We start from the raw sequence: 15,623 nt of genomic DNA on the forward strand, positions 1-15,623 counted from the left end.
TGCAATGTTATAATTTGTAAATTCTCCATTGTCATTGTTCAAGTTTTTAAAAAACAAAACCAAAAACAACATGGTAGCAGGCTTCTGAGCTTCCTGCTGTGACTTTTGCCCTAAATGAAACAAAACCAGGAGGAGACATCATGACAGCTCCTACCTACTCAATGATTTATGTATCCCACATTTTAAGGCGGTGGGCATCTTTCTAGTTTATTATGAATCACAGGAAAAACAGAGAGACTATTGTAATGCCACACACAGAATATATGCAAGAGCTATAGATCTTGCTACTCTTGATCATTAGAGGTCATCTGCACACTGTGTAAGAGTAAAGAGATGTTGATCAATTCGTGGGTTTGTGCTCTCCCCCTATGATCGTGCTGCAGCTTCTATTAGCATCGACTCTGTAACACATACTCTGTTTTCATGAGGAGGCAGTACCAGCATTGATGAACTAACCATGAGGAACCCACTCCAGAAGAGACCACACAAAGAGAAGTTGAATTGAAAGCCCCGTAATACAAACCATTGCTCATGGGAAACGAAAAATACTGAAGAGTTGACAGAAATTTACAATGATTTCAGACCCACTTGGCCTTCTATTTCTTCCTCAAAAATAAAGCACTCTCATTTCAAGTTATTTTCTATAGCTTGGATTGTAACAGGCATCTATTTAGGGCCTAGACACAAGTATTTCAGATTATGACTATTAGCAATCCACAGTAAAATGAAATCACTTGAATTTTAGGTTGTGCATCTGGCTTTCCTGGATTTTATAGCGATAAACTGTGTCTACATGAAGCAAAATAAGACATTTATTTATATTTTTTACTCAACAAATGATCACTGAGTTTTGTGCTGTTAGAGTTGAAAGATAATCCTGACAATACCTGCCATTAAAACCATGAAGTCTAAGAGGCAAGAGAGAAACATAAGCAACAAACTAAATGTAATGCATTAAGTGTTATGATAACGGTATACTCTGCCATCAGCAATTCCTGCTCCTTCTACTCTAATGTATATCTAGAATCAATCCACATTTCTCTATTGCCAGTACCCTAGTCTAAGACACTATTATCTCTCCTGGAGTACTGCCACAACCTCTTATCTGCTCCTCAAGCTTCCCTTCCTGCCACCACCATCCCCATCCAATTCATAACAGTCAGAGCAATTACAAAAGAAGAGTAGAGCCCTGTAGGTATAGCTATTGCGTATCTCTCCAGCCTCATCCCCTAGCACTGCCCCATCTAGTCTGGTCTCTGTCAGTTCTCACTAGGAGCTAAATGCTTTCCTAGCTCAGAACCCTGCTGCTGGCTATTTCCTCTGCCAAGAAACTCTTCCCTGCCTTAAATATCACCTCCTTAGGGAGGTGTTGGTTGCCTTAAGTTCTGTCTCCTCCACTAGATTTCATGAAATCAGCATCATCTGTCTTGGTCCCCATTGTACTCTCACCATCTAGCAGAGCACTTGATGTACACAGCCATCCCTCAATAAATATTTGTTCTAAGAATGAAGAAATTACAAGGTCCTCTTGGACAAATACAGAGAGCAATTTATTCTGTTGAGATTAGAGAAAGGAGAAAGATGATCACTCATTGCATTAATTTCCTAGTGCTGCCATAAAAAAAGGACCACAAATTGGATGGCTTAAAACCACTGAAATGTACTCTTTCACTGTTCTGGAGGCTGGAAGTCTGAAATCAAAGTGTCTACAGGGGTTGTTTACATATTTTCCTCTTTCTTGAGGACTCAGGAAAATCTTTCAAGCCTCTCTCCTAGCTTCTGATGGCTGCTGGTAGTTCTTGGTGTTCCTTGGATTGTGGCAGCTTAACTTCAGTTTGTGCCTCCATTATCACATAGCATTCTCCTTGTGTGTCTATGTCCAAATTTTCCTCTTCGTATAAGGGCACCAACCACTGTACTATGGCCAGCCCTAATGCAGTAGGACCTCATTTTAATTTGATTACATCTGCCAAGACTATTTCCAAATAAGGTCATGTTCACAGTTACCAGAGAGTTAGGACATGAACATATCTTTTTCAGGAACACAATTCAAGCCATGACAGTAATCTAGCTCTCATAGAATGTGACATTAGAGGGGGGTTTTAAAAAATGAATAAAAGTTGGCATGGGGGGTAGGACACTGTACATTTAGCATAAGAAAGACATCAAAGGTGGATAGTAGTTGGCTGGGGGAAGACTTGAATCTTCATTTTATCCTATTGTCTTAGTCTGCTCAGATTGCTATAACAAAAATAGCATAGACCTGTGGCTTAAACATTAGAAATCTATTGTCTCACAACTCTGGAGATGGAACTAGAAGATTAAGGTGCAGCAGGGCTGGTGTCTGGTAAGCCCTCTCTCCTTGAGTTGCAGACATCCACCTTCTCTCTGTGTCCTCACATGGTGGAGAGACAGAGATCTCTAGTGTCTCTTGCTCTTCTCATAAAGGCACTGGCCCTATATTATTAGGGTGTCCTCCCATTATGACCTCATTTAACCTTTATCACTTCCTCACAGGCCCTATTTCCAAATATAGTCACACTGGGGATTAAGACTTCATCTCTAAGAATAGTAAATCACATTATGGGAAACAGAAGTTTCTTGAGAGGCATTTCACAGGTAGAATCCTCAGGGTTTGCTAATATCGTGGAGGGTGTGATGAAGAGGGAAGGATTTGGGATAGATGAACCTGGTAAGACTTGGCATTAATCTTCATTCCTCTGTATTGCTGTGGAATTTCTCTGTTTTCCATTTTATGAAACTGAGACTGTACCCCAATTTTCCTGACTCTTATTTTTTTATTTCCTGACTCTAATTTTCTCTAGTATAAAAGTGTTTTCAAAAACCTTGCCTTGCTTGGCTGGTTCATGTACCCCAAAAAGTCCTTAGTCACTTCTCCTGGAAGGTTACATTCTGTTCCTCAACTGCCAATCTCAGTTCAGAACCTATTGTGATTTGATTATCCCCTGCCTAATTTTCTTTTAAATTGCTGCTGTATGAGCACCCACTGCTTACATTACATTTGTATTTCTTGGTCTTAGCATTTGTTTGTATCACCTCTGGCCTTACTAAACTATCTGGACAGTCAACTATCTGGCTGCTCCCATAAGAGTAAGCTCACTGCCACATGAGTTTCTTCCAACATGCTTCCTGCCCACCCTCAGCTTTCTCCCAGCTGGCCTTGGTTCCTGACATCTTGGCCTGTCTATGCTCCCAAACTTGTTTTAGTGAGTGATAGATCTTTCTAACTCAGGCCTCTAGGTAAATAAAGAGTTAATTTAGACAATCAATCCTTCCTTCTTTTTCCCTGTTGAGTTCATTGCCTCGGCAATTTTTTTCAATGCTTCTGCATCATCATAAATATTGTTTCTTTCAAAAGCAGTGTAATTTTTATGATCTTCAAATCCATGTTGTTTATTGATATAAAACAGTTTCTTTCAAGTAGGAAAAGCCTAAACTCAATGTTTTACCCTATAGGGTTCTCCACTTGACTGATCCTGGTGGGCCAGGAATTGCAAAGTTGAACTTTGTTTAACAAAGGGCAGCAATCTGTCCACTGCCCTGGTGAGCACAGTCATCGAGAACACAGAGGAGGGGCTCACCTCCCTCCATACGGCTCATGCTCAGCTCCTTCTAGCCCTCACCGCGAGCTCAGGGTCTTTCCTGGAAGTACTTTTGTTTTTAAGTATCATTTTAAGGCTTTAGAGGAGTAAGAATTTTCTGCACAGAAAGTTTATGGAGCCTTCCTTTAGAGTTTTGATTGGTTATACTCCCATGAGTCAGCCTAAGGATGATATGAAAAGTTGTAATTTGTAAAACGATGTCTTCACATATGAAAATATGTAAGCATACTCAATGTATTATACTTTATCCAAATAGTCTTGGTTTGGGGAGTTTCAAAATTATAGATAGATAGATAGATAGATAGATAGATAGATAGATAGATAGATAGATATTGAGTATATATCTCCTATAGATTGTACCCTAAAACAGTTTAATATATACTTAATTTGGAAAATAATTTGGATTTTAATACATAAATTATTTGAGAATGAATTTTGTATGTTTATCTTAAGAAGCAGAAAGTGAAAATCTCTTTTGGAAGGATAAAATTCTGGAAGGGAGAAGAACAATATTTTACAGAAGGATAGATTGAATTACATGCCAAAAATACTCAGAGAGAACAAGTTCAGTTGTTTCAAATGTATCAAATATCATAATGTAATTTTCAAATTTGAATACTATTAACATTAGCTTCTCAATTTTCATGTGGCTTGTTAATATTAGTGAGCAGTGCCACATAGCTCCTAAAACCAACTTGTTCTTTTCCATTTAAATTGTGCTTTCCAAAATCTATGAGGTTATTCCACTCCAATATTTTTAGATATATTTATATTTAAGATATATTTATATTCAACATTTTTGAATGTGATACTGAAGATCAGATTGAGTGTATTTTGTTATGGAGGAAAATACATAGTACAAAACATTCAATTTATAGGCATGATTAGAAAAGACTCTTTAGATTTTTATTTTATAAAAATAATGGAAAATTATAATCTCAGATTGCATATCTTGACTGGAGACTGTCTAAGGTAAGTGTGCTTCTAGTCAGTTGGCAATTTCCAAGAGGGCTGCTTCATGTTTCTTATTCATAAAATATAGTAGGGCGTATTAAGACTTTGGTACTGGAGTTGACAAGCAGTTTTTTCCTCTTAGACTGCTATATCCAGTTTTGTACTACATGTCACTATTAGGCTGTAGAAGCTTATTCTGATGTATAGTCCTTGAAACATCAAAATAGACTTTACATTACAAAATGATGTGCCATAGAGTTCCTTTTAAATGACAAGCTTTTCTTACATGGCTCCACCTCCAGCTGTGTCAGGACCTAATCTGCCTTTGAGGGGACTATATTTATGATTGTTCTTTTGTCATTCGTCTCTCAGAGGTTATTGTCACAAATCAGAACAGAGAAGTTCCAAACTTTCTCTGATGTTTCCTCCATACCCAGAGCAGCATTGTTTGAAAAACCAGGAGTTTTCATCGACTGTCTTTACGTGGTAGGCTGACCTACCACCATCCTAGTTCTGGTCACTATCATCTCTTGCCTTTGTTACCACCTTTACCTTGGCCTTTAATCTCACCTCCCAGAAGTCTATTGTCTATATTTCAGCGTTGTTAAAAAGCAAATACTTCCAGGGCTTCTTTTGGTCACCAGAATCAAGTCAGAATTCTTCAACATGGTATAATTTTTACCCCTCTCTACCTTCAGCCGTCACTTTCATGTTTTCAGCTTCTTTGTTTTTCTTTGTATAGTTACTTGATCCTAACCTGTTGCATATGCTGCCCTTGACCTCGAATGCTTATCTCAGCTCTCCTTCTGCCTCCTCCATTGCCTTCCTTTTTTCCTCCTGACAAACCATCTTGCCTGCTTAATTGAACTCATCAATTAGCTATAAATCTTAATGTTACATACCCTGGAAATGTTTTCTGACTCCCAAAACTGAGTTAGGTACCATGCTTGTCTGTTCCCATAAGACATACCACTCTGTGTGTAATGGCTTATTTATTTGTTACCTTCCCAACTAGCCCAGCAGTTCCCTGAAGACAAACACCATGTGTTGTTTATTACTGCATCCTCAGCACCTATGATTTTGCCTGACACATAATAGGTATTTGCTTTATATTTGTTAAATAAATATTGCCTTGTGCCCACTTACGCCTTACTCCTGGTTTTGTTTCTATATTTCTTTGGCTCCTGGATATGTAGGCTTCTCTCCTGCATGCTGCCCATTGAATCTGACATCCAGTCTGGCTGTTCTTATTTTGATCTTGGCTGTTGTTCTATCTTGGATGTCTTTTACACCAGCCTTCTGATCCTCACTGTTTTGACTGCTTCAGAAGGTTGCCCTCACTGTGATATCATCTGCGCAGCTGATGTCCTTTCTGAGCCCATGTCTGTATGGAGAGTGGGAGGATAAAAATTACATATTTGTTCCTAATTATCTCTTAATATAGTATCACTATGCAAAGGTAAGGAGCTTTGGCTTTCTTTTTGACAGCCAGAGAACTACTCTGGAGCCTGAATTCATCAAAATGCAGTCGCATTTTCTTTATTGGGTGACTATGAGGGGTGCATCTGCTAAAATAGTCTGGTCTCTGTACTTCTCAGCCCATTCACTGTGAGCATCAGGTCTCTAATTAGCTGCTTCACTAAAACCTTAGTTCTCTCTTTTTTTTATCTGAATCTGCTTTCTTTAAGTCTTAGCAAGATTCAGGGAGAAACACCTCAACAACTTCTATCTTCTTTTTTCCTCTTTCCAAGTTTTAACACAAACAATAGAGAAACAAATGTTCCCTCAAATCCTTTCCAAACCTCCAAGATTTTCCTCCTAAGAAAAGAAGAGACTAAATTATTCTCTTGGTTCTAATTTCTTCTCTTGTCTGCCTCCTATTCTGTCCTCCTCAAGGGTTTTGAAATCCTCAAGAGTGACTTGATTTATCTTTTTATACTCATATACCTGTTTGGCATTTGTATGTCTTCTTACGAGAAATGTCTATTCAAATTCTTTGCCCATTTTTTTTTTTTTTTTAGTTTAAATGCATTTTATTTTTAGACAACCTACACCACATGTTTTTCTTAAAAACAAGGCCTCTGCTCCAAATAAATAAATCAAAATAAATGAAGAGCTCAAGATAACATCAGTCCCAATTGTCCTAGTCCTGGTGGGTGGATGAAAAGCAGCAGCCAGTTATGATGATGACAGATGATAGATCCAAATTGCCAAATTTGTTAACATTTTTCCATTTCTCAGCCAGTCTTAACAAAAAGCATATATGGGATCACGCCATCCTCACGGTAGTCCAGCACAGCAACCGTGCCATCTGGATTCATGTTTTCACCAATAAAGAACTGGTACTTTTTTTTTTTTAAATTAACAAGGATGTGCTTGATTTGTTCTGCAGCCCCTGTCATAAAGGTGTTATTCTTTCTGGTCTCTCTTCTTCAAGTTTCCCCTTGATTGATTTCATGCAATCTTTGATGTACGAGGTGTGATCAAACAATACAGTGAATGTTTAAATTAAAAAAAAAATTATTACAGTAAAAGACACATTGCCATTAATCCCCCTCAAAAAACTCCCCCTCGCTTTGAACACACTTATCCCATCATTCTTGCCACTTTCTGAAGCAGTTCTGGAAGTTCTCTTTTGTGAGTATCTTTAGTTGTGCTGTGTGGCTGCCTCCATGTCCTGAATCATTTTTACTCTGGGGAAGAGCCAGAAGTCGCATGGTGCCAGATCTGGTGAATAAGGTGGATGAGGACACACTGTAATGTTTTTATTTGACAGAAATTGCCATATACCAGAAACAATGTGTGACATGGAGTGTAGTCATGATGGAGGATGATTTACAGCACACTTTAAAACACACCTTCTCTCAACCATAGCTCACACCTGACTGACTGCACCAAACAAGTTGAAACTTGTCACACACTGTTACTAGGGTTCCACGCGCCACTTCCCGTATTGAAGATCCCTGCCTTTCTGTTGGATGGCACTCGGCAGCAGCATTTACTGTATTTTGTGATCACAATGGAAAGGCTTCGTGTCACACATTGTTTCTGGTGCAGCAATTTATGTCAAATAAAAACATGACAGGGTGTTCTCATCCACCTTATTCACTGGATCTGGCACCGTGTGACTTCTGGCTCCTCCACAAAGTCAAAATGTTTCAGGACATTGCGGACACGACAGCGCAACTAAAGACACTCACAAAAGAGGATTTCCAGAACTGCTTCAGGAAGTAGCAAGAACGATGGGATAAGTGAGTCCGAAGTGAGAGGGAGTCTTCTGAAGGGGATTAACGGCAATGTGTCTTTTATTGTAAATTTTTTTTTATTTACACATTCACTGTATTTTGTGATTACATCTTGTATTTTTTGTAGGCTTCTTTTGTGAAGCTGGTTTCCTGCAAATGATGGTTCATGACAACATCAACACCAGTAATTATGCTTTCAGTACTGAGAAGAGACATTGCCACCAATGAGCGAGTCATCAGTGTTACGCTCTGTCCTACTGACCATCTTCCCCTCCACCTCCAGGCACAGCACGTCCGTGATCTCCCGGATCTTGTAAATGTAAGCGTACATCTTATCATGGCGAATGAGGTCCTGGTAGGTGATCATGACTGTGGCTGGAAGGAGAACAGGGAGGCACTGGCTTAGCAGGAGCACGGAGCTTGGAACTAGCCTGATACAGCTGGAGCAGTGGGAGATGAGGGTGGGGGTAGAGGGGGCAGAAAAAGCCCCTTACCCGTCTTTAAAATCAGATTATTTGGGTGGTATTTTTGTTTTGTTTTGTTTTGTTTTTTCACTATTGAGTTGAAGAAGTTCCTTATATATTTTGGATATTAACCCCTTATCACATATATGATTGCAATTATTTTCTCCCATTATATAGGTTGCCTTTTCACTCTGTGGTTTCCTCTGCTGTGTAGAAATGTTTTAGTTTGATCTAGTTCCAGTTGTCTATTTTTGCTTTTGTTATCTGTGCTTTCGGTGTCATATCCTGGAAATCATTGCCAAGACTGATGTCATGAAGTTTCCCCCTGTTTTCACCTAAGGGTTTTCAGTTTCAGTTATTACATTTAAGTCTTTAATCCATTTTGATTTTTGTGAATCCTCAAAATGTAAAAAATAGAAACGCCATATGATCCAATAATCTCTTTTCTGGATATTTATGTAAGTTAAATTATATCATGATCTTGAAGAGATATCTGCACACCAATATTCACTGTAGTATTATTCACAATAGCCAAAAGCTAGAAACAATCTAAAAGTCCATTGCTGGGTGAATGGATAAAGAAAATGTGTATATGTGCAGTGGAATGTTATTCAGCCTTAGAAGAGGAAGTGCTTTCACATGCAACAACATGGATGAAACTTGAGGGCATTATGCTAAGTGAAATAAGCCAGTCACAGAAGGACAAATATGCATGATTCCACTTAAACAAAGTGTCTAAAATAATCAGGCTCCTAGAAAGAGAATAGAATGGTGGTTGCCAGGAGCTGGGAGGCGGGGGAAATGGGGAGTTGCTATTCAATGGCTGTAAAGATGAATTATACAAGATGACTAAGTGCTAGAGATCAACTGTACAACATTATGCCTATAATTCACAATTCTGTGTTGTACACATGAAAATTGGTTAAGAGGGTAAAGCTTCTTTTAAGTGTTCTTACCACAATCATTAAAAAAATAAACAAATAAAAGCGATGTTGTTAACTACTTCTTGTTGAGACAGGTATGCCTAGCAATTTAAAGCATTTTATAACCTTCTACAAACCCCTGCTTAAGAGACTTTGAATGATTTTTCCTACTGAAAAACTAAATAGCTCAGATAGCCATGATCTTGTAATAGCATCACTTCTGTATACCCTTTAGAGAGATCCACAAATATATATATGTATGTATTTATTTTTTTAATTCATGGGGGGTCCTCATTTATTTGTGCCACAAATTGATGTATTCCTGGTGATCAGGAACAGAGTATGGATGTTCAGTTCTAAATATCCAATGAATGAGTTCACTAGTATCTGCCAGAGTCCTGTAGAAGAAAACTTTCTAGATGATCCTCAAATTAAAATGGTGATTTTGATTTTCAGAAACAATGAAATAGACTTCTATATGACTTTGTATCTAAGAATATCTAAGCAACCCTGTGTGAATCAATGCAGAGTAAACTCAGTTAACTTTTTCATAACGTGGTTTCGTGGGTCTGCAACGGAATGGGTGTAACACTAATGGAAATGACTTTGCTTGACCAAAGCAGCCCTGTAGTGAGGAAGAAAAAAAATAACCGGATCAAATGTATGGTGATGGAAGGAGAACTGACTGTGGGTAGTGAACACACAATGGGATTTATAGATGATGTAATACAGAATTGTACACCTGAAATCCATGTAATTTTGCTAACAATTGTCACCCCAATAAATTTAAAAAAAAAAGAAAAAAAAAATGACCGGAGGTCTAGAGCAGTGCTGTCCAATAGAAATAATGTAACCCACATATGTAATCTTAAAGTTTCTAGTAGTCATATTAAAAAAGTAAAAATTAAACAGGTGAAATTAATTTGAATAATATGTTTTCTTTAAATATATCCAAAATGTTATCATTTCAGCATATAATCAATTAGATATTATAAACGACAGCCTTTTGGGGGGTACTCCATCTTTGGCATTCTGTGTGTATTTCACACTTACAGTGCACTTCAATTCTGCCTAGCCATATTTCAAGTGGTCAGAAGCTACATGTGGCTTCTGGCTACTACATTGGGTAACAGAGATCTAGAGCCTGAAGACAGTGGCTGTGTCAGGTATCATCAGGGCCCCGGTAAGGTGAAACCTGAGGATTAGATGCCCCCTACTATGTCCTTTCCCATGACACTCATATGTCTTCCAGATTTAAATGCAAACTCTGGGAAAAATGAAGGTTGGCATTTTTGACATGGGTGAGAATAAAATTTTTTCACTTCATATCATGGTGCCCTAATGCACAGATTACATTTGGGTATAAATGAATTAGAAATTTGTGCTGCTTGCGTGCTCAAGTTTGTGGTGTGTTTCCCTACTTGTTACACTTACCTCACAGAGTGGTTTAGATTACTAAATGAAAAAATGTATGCTAAGACTATGGTACGATGAATGTACGGCCCTTGGAAGGAGCTCCACGCTTTCTTTCCCCTTTCCTCCATTTAAATCCAAAGAGGCCAAGGCCATCGGTTTTATCTTTTTTAGGATCAATAAATTTTCACAGATGGATGTCTGAAGATTTCAGCATGTGCTCAATGCAATCATCAAGTGAGAAAGTATAAGTGAATAAGAGCCACTTATTTTCACTAAAGGATGACTAAATTAAAATCATATGACATTCTGAGATTTTATTATAACCACTTCATCTGTGAAGACCAGCATTTAGAATTGGAAGCTAAGAAGTGTGATACTAAGAAGTGTGTTAAGTACAGGTAGATATATTGGTCTATTCATTCATAAATAGACTCAACAAAAATGCTGACAAAATATATGTTTAGAGCAAAGTGTTTAAATTGTTTTAAAAGTAAGAAAAGCACCCTAAATACAGGAAACATCCAGGATTGTGTTCTTTTTCTTTTCTTTTTTTCACTATTTTTTGAGACACATATTGATTTTGTTGTTGTTTAGCTCAAGATTAAATGGAATTCTGTCATTTTGTCAGCAGCGTTCAGGCCTAACCAGTAAGAAAAGGACAGAGGCCATGGCTAAGAAGTAGGTTCATGTAGTTGATGTGAACCATAAACGTAAGGAGCTTAATGGAAGAATGCAATTATCCCTGATTGTTGCAGAAATGCACCATGGAGATATCTTACACGGAAAAGGATGAGGATTTTGGAGAAAAGATGCAGACACTTCTTTGTGTAATCTTGTATGGCAATGAAATACAGGGAACCATTGCCTGAAGACAATTAGCTTTATAGTTAAGACATAACTATAAGTATTATAACAAAGACTCAAAATAGCAGTGGTAGAAACAATACAAAAATGTGTTTTGTTTTGTTTTCCTCATGGAATTATTTAAGAGCAAGCAGCCCAGAGCAGACATGGTGGCCCCTCAGTGTCAGAAATCTGTATCCTTCTAGCTTATGCCAGTACCATACTTAGACCAGGGCAAGAAGGGCCCTTGCCCTTGGGCCTATCTCTAGCCTTCCTTGAGATATGTGCTTTCTCCACAAACCAGAAGTCTTCAGGACTAAGGTGTGCCTACCTAAAACTTCAGTCCCCTCCCCCACAGTCTAAACCATGTGCTAGGTATTCAGCATGCAGAATGCCCTACTCAAATGGCCCCAAAGAGGTGTTTTCATGCCTCTCTCCCAGACTATTCTGTGTTGCTGGTCTGTGCTCCCCTAGGCTCAAGGCAAGGGGTGGCTAAGTGACACCTCTTTGTGGGAACTTAGACTGTGATCTGGGATACATATACATGCCATGAGATCCTTTATAGTGCATGACAGAACAATAGCTGGGTGGGAATATTCATGGACCAGGGGTAGATGGTTATCTATTCCTGACCTCACCACATTCTGGTACATAACTCAAAGGATTTCATGGATTTTATACTTGAATCTAGCATACAAGGTCATTTGTCAAGCTAGTAGCTTAGAACATATTCTATGTAATAGTTTTTAGGTTGCTGTATAATTTTTAAATATTTATGTCTATGGTATTTGGTCCTCCATTTGAATGCTAATCCCAGCCCCTGCAAATATTAGTGGTGAGCTTGCTGTAGTTCTGTAATCCCTAGCATAGGACTGATGTTTCATGGACCAAAATTCAGTTCCACCCATTACATCTGCATTTCATCCAGCACCAAGAGGAAAAGCAGAGGGGAGGAGACAGATCTTCCTTTACAGCACAATCTAGGGGAAAAAACACCAAAACACATTGCTTCTGCTCACATCTCTTTAGCCAGAACTTATAAACATTTTTACTGGACATTCTACATTCTCAGCTAAAAGTTCTGTGAGTGAGGAAGAAGAGGGGAATGGATATTGGAGAAAACTAGCAGACTAACACACCCTTTCCCTTTCCAAATGAGTTAATCCCAAAGTCCCATTCAGTTCCAGAATCAACTTCAAAGTCCAGAATCGTGGGGTAATATGGGGTCCTCGCCAGTAAGTTAATGTAGCTTGTTGTGGTCCAGGGATCTGACAACTAAATAAAAGCTATTTGTCTCTTCCCCCCACACCCAAACTCAATAAAAATGGTAAAGGGTGAATAGGATATCCACAGTAAAAATTCTCAGTTAAAACAGGGAAGGATGGAAAATCCTGAGGCAGTCACTGGTTTTTAGCAATCATCAAATCTTACTGAGGAAGACATTGCAAAACCTCCCTGTCTAGAAGCTTGGTTTGTCCTTGGTTAGTTCATTTGGAAACCTCTGGTTCTGCTCTCTGAAGAAATTGTTTCTCCATTGTGCTCAGTAGTCCCTGGCTTTACTCTCGGGGACATTCTTCCTTGCCCATTACCCTCCATAGTAACTTTGGGTGAATGTTGGAACATGTGTTGTTCTTGGGAGGTGGACTCAGGGGTTGCTTTATAGGTTGAGCAGACACAGAATTTTTCATGCGAGATGTGTGATTTCTTTAGAAATATATTTTCCTCAAAATCTTAATAGGCTTATAGTCTTTTGGCTTCAAGTTTATTTCATAAATAAGTAGCCATAGATACTCTCTCATCAAACACCGTATATTTGAGAACCTTTTATTAACTGGACAAGTGCCTCTGCCTGTTCTCCCCATGTTATTAACGGACTCCTTGAAGCCATCCAAAACAATAGCATTGATTGAAAAGGCTACAGCATTAATATGATCATTGCTTGTGGGCTGGACTCACGGACTTATGGGGAAATGCTTGAGAGAGCCCTGGGGGCACAGTTTTAGGTCCTGCTAAGTCTTCATCTTTAGAGCCACTTCTTAGCCCTGTTTCAGTTATAGATACAGTGTAATTAACTTTTGCAATGACATGCAATGCTAAATTACTAGACTCTATCCATTTAGATGGAAGACTACATGAAGAGAAATGCTTCCTTAAATGTATTATTCCCTTCAATCTATGCTCATAAATATTCTAGTTCCAGCTTGAGTCCCTCTTTTTTCTAGGTCCTTGCTACAAGCCTCAAAAGGCAGCCAATATACACTAGTATTCTAAGTTTTTTCAATAAGTCCTAGACTCCCAGGCCATGTTCATATGTGTTCTGCCTTCCAAGGCTTCAAAGGTAAGTTGTTGTCAATGTATTTCCAAAAACTACCAAGAGTCACTGACCTTCCAGCTTCTTATTATCTCTGTCCCTTCCACATGCTGCTCAACTCTTAAGCCAATGCCACATATACTAGATTCTGTTATGGCAAACCCAATTTTCGTATCAAATTCTAAATTAATTAGGCTTTCGATACAGTTGTAGTTATAGAATTCAAAAACAACAGTAGTTTAAACAAGATAGCTTATTTCTGTCTCCCGCAGCAGCCCAGGTAAAGGCAGTCCAGAGCAGGGAAAGCAGCTCTGTGCTCATTTCCTCTCTGTAGTTCCGGATGACTTCTCCAGCTCTACTCATCCTACTCATGTTATAGCCACTCTGAAGGGAGAACTAAACAAGGGAAGGCACATTCATTCCTCTTAAAAGCATGACTCAGGAGGTTTTCGTCTCTCATGCTCACATCACGTTAGCCAGAACTTAATCGTATGACAACACCTCACTGTGAAGACGGCTGGAAATGAAGTCTATCTGGGCAGCCATGATCCCAGTTAAAAATGCTGGTACAATGGAAAAAAGGAGTGAATGAATATTGGGAGAACACTGGTAGTATCTGCCAGAATGAGCAATTGTAGGTATAGATGGGGATCGGAAGAAGAGAGCATTGCCATTCATCTGCTTTATAGACATTGGTGACGTACACAGTCACTGAATGACTATTCCCTCCTGAGGGACTGAGTAGCACAGGCTGAACTTAAATGGTGCTTATGGACTCCAAAGTGGCAGAGCAGTGTTGGAGAACTTCTGTTTTGTTTGGCAGAGGCAGTTGGCCTACAGGGAAGATCAGCATGTATTTCTCAGTCGTGAAGAGTTTATAACATTTTCTTAGACCACAAAATGAATAGGACAACTGTGAACAGAATATTGGAAATTATAAAAGCCAAAAGAGTGTCTCCCAAATAAGCATGTATGTTTTAATCTTCCTTTCTAGAAATAGCTCTCTTCTCGTCTGCTTTGTACATTGGTCTTGCACTGAATCCACGTGGAAAGAACAAACCATCTAAATTCAGATTCAAGTCTCCTTGACTACAGTCAAAACTATTGTGGCAATTTTCCTCTGGGCATGTACTAGTAGATCGAACAAGGGCATGCATTCGAAGTCCCAACTATTCTTCACACTGTATCAGATTTTTCATGTTGCGGATTAAATGGCAGTGTTCAAACACTGGAGCTTATTAATTTCACTAAGAATAAAACCAGGCCTAATGGCTGATTCAATTTTAATACCAAGTAGTGGTAAGTACAAAATGCACAATCCTTGGGTCAGACAGACTGTGGTTCCAACCGGGTTCTGAGGTGTGCACCTTAGCTACTCATTTATATGTGGGAGAGGAGACATCAGTTTTCTTCTCTCTTGGTTTCGTATTTATGACCTTATCTTCAATTACCAGTTCTTAGTATATATCTTGAGCTCAGTGCCTTTTCTTAAGTCTCTTTTTCCTATATTTCTAACAACTTGGACAGTTAGGGATAATAATTAAACTTACTAGGCCTCTAGGTTGTTAAATGAGGTGGCCGCTAAAATTATAGAGGATGGTGCTTAACAGTCAAATGATAACTACCGTGTTTCCCCCAAAATAAGACCTAACTGGACAATCAGCTCTAAAGTGTCTTTTGAGCAAAAATTAATATAAGACCTGGTATATATTATATTATATTATATTATATTATATTATATTATATTATATTATATTATATTATATTATATTATATTATATTATATTATATTATATTATATTATATTATATTATATTATATTATATTATATTATATTATATTAT

General features: G+C 38.4%; 1 pseudogene; it reads right to left on the reverse strand.

Annotated features, from left to right (window-relative positions):
* Positions 1 to 6,796: 6,796 nt before the first annotated feature.
* LOC109456571 (translationally-controlled tumor protein) lies at positions 6,797 to 8,189 on the reverse strand (annotated as a pseudogene).
* Positions 8,190 to 15,623: the final 7,434 nt, after the last annotated feature.

The sequence above is a fragment of the Rhinolophus sinicus genome, linkage group LG02 (assembly GCF_036562045.2).
Source record: "Rhinolophus sinicus isolate RSC01 linkage group LG02, ASM3656204v1, whole genome shotgun sequence".
Lineage (NCBI taxonomy): Eukaryota > Metazoa > Chordata > Mammalia > Chiroptera > Rhinolophidae > Rhinolophus > Rhinolophus sinicus.